Source organism: Pezoporus occidentalis, unplaced genomic scaffold, assembly GCF_034315485.1.
Source record: "Pezoporus occidentalis ecotype Australia unplaced genomic scaffold, CSIRO_AGI_Poc_V1 ctg327, whole genome shotgun sequence".
In the NCBI taxonomy this organism is placed as follows: Eukaryota; Metazoa; Chordata; class Aves; order Psittaciformes; family Psittacidae; genus Pezoporus; species Pezoporus occidentalis.
Genome location: NW_026915235.1, coordinates 89,708 through 93,936, shown reverse-complemented (window position 1 = coordinate 93,936; position 4,229 = coordinate 89,708). Strand labels below are relative to the sequence as shown.

The window sequence follows — 4,229 nt, the reverse complement described above, 5'->3', positions numbered from 1 at the left end:
GGGGCACAGCCCCGGAGGAGCTGCATCCAGGGAAAAGGAGCCTGGTCTCTGTCCATTGCCCTCCCCTGAGCACCGGCTGCAGCCTGGGGACAGAAAGGGACACTTGCCCTGGGTCACCCCCACGTGTCACACCTCCAGAGATCGCTGATCCTCCACACTCAGCATCGCCATAGAGCCTGGGAGGGTTTTGTCTTTGCCTGCTCAACCTAAAGCTCTTCCCACGGTGTATTTTAATAATCAAACTACTTTTTAGACTGAACGGGGCTAAGGAAGCATGGCCCACAGGGCACCACAGGTTACCCAGTTGTTGCACGCAGCCTGTGGGCAGCTCAGGCACTGCCGTGAGCTCTGCTGTCCCTGCTGGCACGCTGCTGCTGAAACAGCACGGAAACACCAAGTCCAGAGGTGAAGTTTCTGGAAAACTACAGCAGTAAGTCAGTGCAAGCCCTGCGCTCTCAGCGTGAGCAGAGACGGGTGGATTTTGCAGTGGGTTTTGGCAGTTGGGTTTTTTTTTGAGGGAAGATGGATGGAGCAGGGAGCTGCGGGATGACTGCATTTGATGGCAGTTTACTGACTCAGAACTGATGGAGCTTGGTGGCCCCCAGCTGCATTACTGGGGTGCACGTGGTGCAGGCTACGGCTGCCAGGGGGTTTGGGAGCCAGGCTATGGCACCAGCACTGGGCTCAGATCTGGAGTCCGCTTGTCTTGTTCCAGAGCTCAACATGGAGATTTTCTGTATCAGGTTGGGCAGGGGCATGGCCCCCCAGCGCTTTTGTCCTGCCAGTGCTTAAAACATATCCAAGGGGATGCAGGAAGAGGACAGGCTCTTGGTGCAGGCAGGGGGGGCTCACGTGGTGGCTGGGGAGCAAGGAGAGACATATTCCCGTTCTGCGCAAAATAAAACCAGCATTTTTAAATACCAGCAGATGCCCCTCAGAGAAAAACCCATGTTTCTTACACCTGTATCCAGCACCTCAGTTCCTCCCCAGTTGTGGGATGAGTGTGCTGGGGCTTAGCCAGGTGAGTGGGCTGGCAGTCATACATCGGTCCCCAGGGAGCTTCCACAGCAACACAGCTCAGATGCAAACCAGATCAAAGACCTCTCTGCAGGTGGGGTGTACTGGGTGCCCCATGTGTGGCTTTTCCACCATCTAACAAGGGGTTGAGCGGCAGAGCAGCCCCCGTCCATACTAAAGGAAAGGAAAGCCTCTCTCTCCCTCCCCCAGTTGCTCATTCTTGCCAGCCCCATTAACCTAAGCATGTTTGCAGATCACCGCCCCTCTGTCCACCAGGATGGAAAAGTGGTCAAAGTTCATTAGCAGGGCGCCAGCCACGCATACACGTGTGTGTGTTTGTGTGTATATATAGGCCAAGTGTGACAGCACGACCTTTGTTTCCTTAGGAAGCCACATTGAAAAGCCAGGCCAGGAGGGGAGGAAGCAAACAGGCAGGAAGGGGGGGACCCGGAGGGTGTATTTTCAGCTGTGCTCTGCCTCCCTGCAGCACAGGAAGGCAGCAGGGAAGGAGGGCACAGGGGCAAATGGCTGCAGCAGGAGCCCAAGCCCAGAGAGCACCCCGCTTCAGGGCAGCAAAAGCAGTCACCCCATCCCACTGGAGCAGCACTGCCAGTCTGCAGGCAGTGTCACAGAGCCACACAGTGCTCAGCCTCCATCACTTAAAGGTGCATTCAGGATAATGACAGGGCATTTCCCTGGCAGAGAACAGCCACTACTAACCCCCAGTGACATGCCACAAGAAAGGAATCAGGATGACTTTCAGGGTACTGCACCAGGGCCAGATCCCTGGACATTTCATACTTCAGCCACCAGTGCCCCTTTTCTTGTCTCTCTGTTGCCAAAAGGCTTATCTTCCCTTCCATATCCCATAGTAGTTTCCCTCCTTCAAGGCCCTGCAGCAGTCCCAGTGTCCCAGAGATTGTTGTGAGGCCATGCATGGAAGGACTCCAGGAACAATGATTTTGCTGAAAACAGCCTCACTCTGTCCCACCACCAGCCTCCAGCCACACACCACTCCACACTGATCCCAGCCCCTTCCCAAAACTGTATGTCCTGCCCATCGTTGCAGCAGCCACAGAGCCAGCATGGAGAACATGGGGCTGAGTGATATACATGGAGTCCAAGCCTGGGAGCAGGGGGACCCTCAGTTCCCAGCTCTGCTCAGCCACAGGGACAAGCACCAGCTGGTACCCAGGTACAAGATGCCATGCTTGAAGGAGCTCAGGAAAGGCTCTCAGCAGGCACTGCCACAGCATTTCAGAGCCAGGGGAGTAAATGCTGGTGACACAGATGAGAGAAGAGAAATTCAGGCTCACTCTTCTGCCCTCTGACCAGCTTCCTGGCTCCTCTCGATTTGCATAACAGCCCCTGAGCTGCTTCCTGGGGCCACCAGGCCCACTTGCAGCCGCAGGCTCCTGTGGTCAGACCCAGCTCTTGCTCATGCAGACAGCCTCACCAACGGCTGCCTGGGGGGGGCTTGTGAGGTCTGCCTTTGGTTCCCAGCCAGGGCTCATCTCCATCCCAGTGCTGCAGGGGAGCCTGCAAGCCCTGTGGGGTGCATCACAGTGCATGGGTGCTCAGCCACACTCCAGACAGCAATCGGGGCAGTCGCATCCATGTAACAGCAGAGGTGAGGAGAGGTGGCTCCATGGGGTGGCTGTGACTGACGTCTTTTCCATCCTCTGCTCACGCAAAGCCATTGGCTTTGGCACAGAAGCACTGCTTTAGCATCCAAGTTCATTGGCAGTTTGATGGATAGCTTTCCACAGTGCAAAGGCTGGGGCTCCTCATGCTCCCCAGCTGAGTGTGCCACTTCTCCACCACTCTTGGGTCTCCATCAAGAACAAAGAGCAAACCCAGGTGTGATGGCTGACCACTACCTACCCAACCCTTCTATCTCCCAGCTTCAGCCTGGGCCACCAGCATGTCCCCTCCCAGCCCAGCACGGATGCTGGGGACATGGCACACAGAGTGACAGCCCAGGTTCAGTGCCTGTGATGCTGTTGGCTGGCTCCAATCATCACTGCTGAGCCCAGTAGGAAGCTTTCCTGCTGTCAAGGACACGGCACAGCTCTAGGACTGCAGCAGGGCTTTGGACAAAATGCAAAGTGGGGCTAAAGGGGATGCAAGCAGGTCCCACTGCAGCAGGGCTGACTGGGGACAGAGTAGGGCTGCTACTGCTGCCCAGGGCCACCGCCTATGGCACAACCTGGTGACAAGGCAGCTGCAAGGATGTGCCAGGCCAGAGGTCTGAGCACTCCCTCCAGCTGGTACCTGAGCACAGTTGGTTTGTAGGTCTGTTGAGGGCCAAATTTCAAAGGAGGTAAGTCTGCCCATGTCACTGGGAGGAAAGCCTGGAGGTGCACATACAGCACCCGGCCTGGAGCAGCACCGATCGGCAGCACGGATCCCACTCTGTCGAGTGACCCTACTGTAACAGGCCCCAGGGACCCACTCTGTGCTCACCCCATCCCCACAAGCAGCCTGATGCCAAGCACCAACACCGGCAGGCAGCACCCCCAGCTCCACCAACAGCCCCACCTTCCCAGCCTGCTCTGTCCCCCACACCAACAGCACAACATACACAGCCCTACCATAGGATACGATAGGGCCTGCTATAACACACCATCAGGTGCAAAGGAGGGAGCAAACAATATGGGTAAAGGAAAACAAAGCAAACAAACAAAATCCCAGCCACCCCAGACCCGGCAAACGGCGAGCAGTGCAAGCTGGGCTGCCACCACACGTTTATTTGGGTGCCGGAGAAGCGGAGGCAATACCTGCCGCAGGGTGCTGGGCTCCTGAGCCCACCGGTGCAGCGCGGTCCAAGGCTCCTCCCGGCGGCAGCGGCGGTGCATCCCGGCGGCGCATCCCTTACCCTGCGGCAGCCGGTGCAGACCCCCACCCGGCTCCGGTACACAAAGGGCTCCGCTTTTAAAGCCCACGGCCCGGTTCCCCCAACCCCACAGGGCCCTCATTGGTCGGGCTGGGGCAGCGCTGCCAGAGGGGGGGGATTAAAAAAAAAAAAAAAAGAAAAAAAAAAAAACAAAAAACCAAGAAAAAATGCCACACGCCGAGGGGAAAGTGCAAACCGACCTCAAGCACCGGAAAGCCCAACCCCGGGGTGCCCCGGTCCGGGCACCCGCTGCCCGCGGGGCTGGCGGGGGCTTCGCAGGGAGCCCCGTGTGGGGCGCGGAGGGGCCGGGCGGAAG

The 4,229-nt window shown here is 57.7% G+C and overlaps 1 long non-coding RNA gene across 1 annotated transcript; it reads right to left on the bottom strand.

The window, feature by feature from the left end:
* Positions 1 to 228: 228 nt before the first annotated feature.
* Positions 229 to 3,897, bottom strand: LOC134168881 (uncharacterized). The gene is made up of 2 exons (XR_009966697.1): positions 3,798 to 3,897; positions 229 to 889 (listed from the first exon to the last, which is right to left on the bottom strand). It is a non-coding gene; the product is annotated as an uncharacterized LOC134168881 (long non-coding RNA).
* Positions 3,898 to 4,229: the final 332 nt, after the last annotated feature.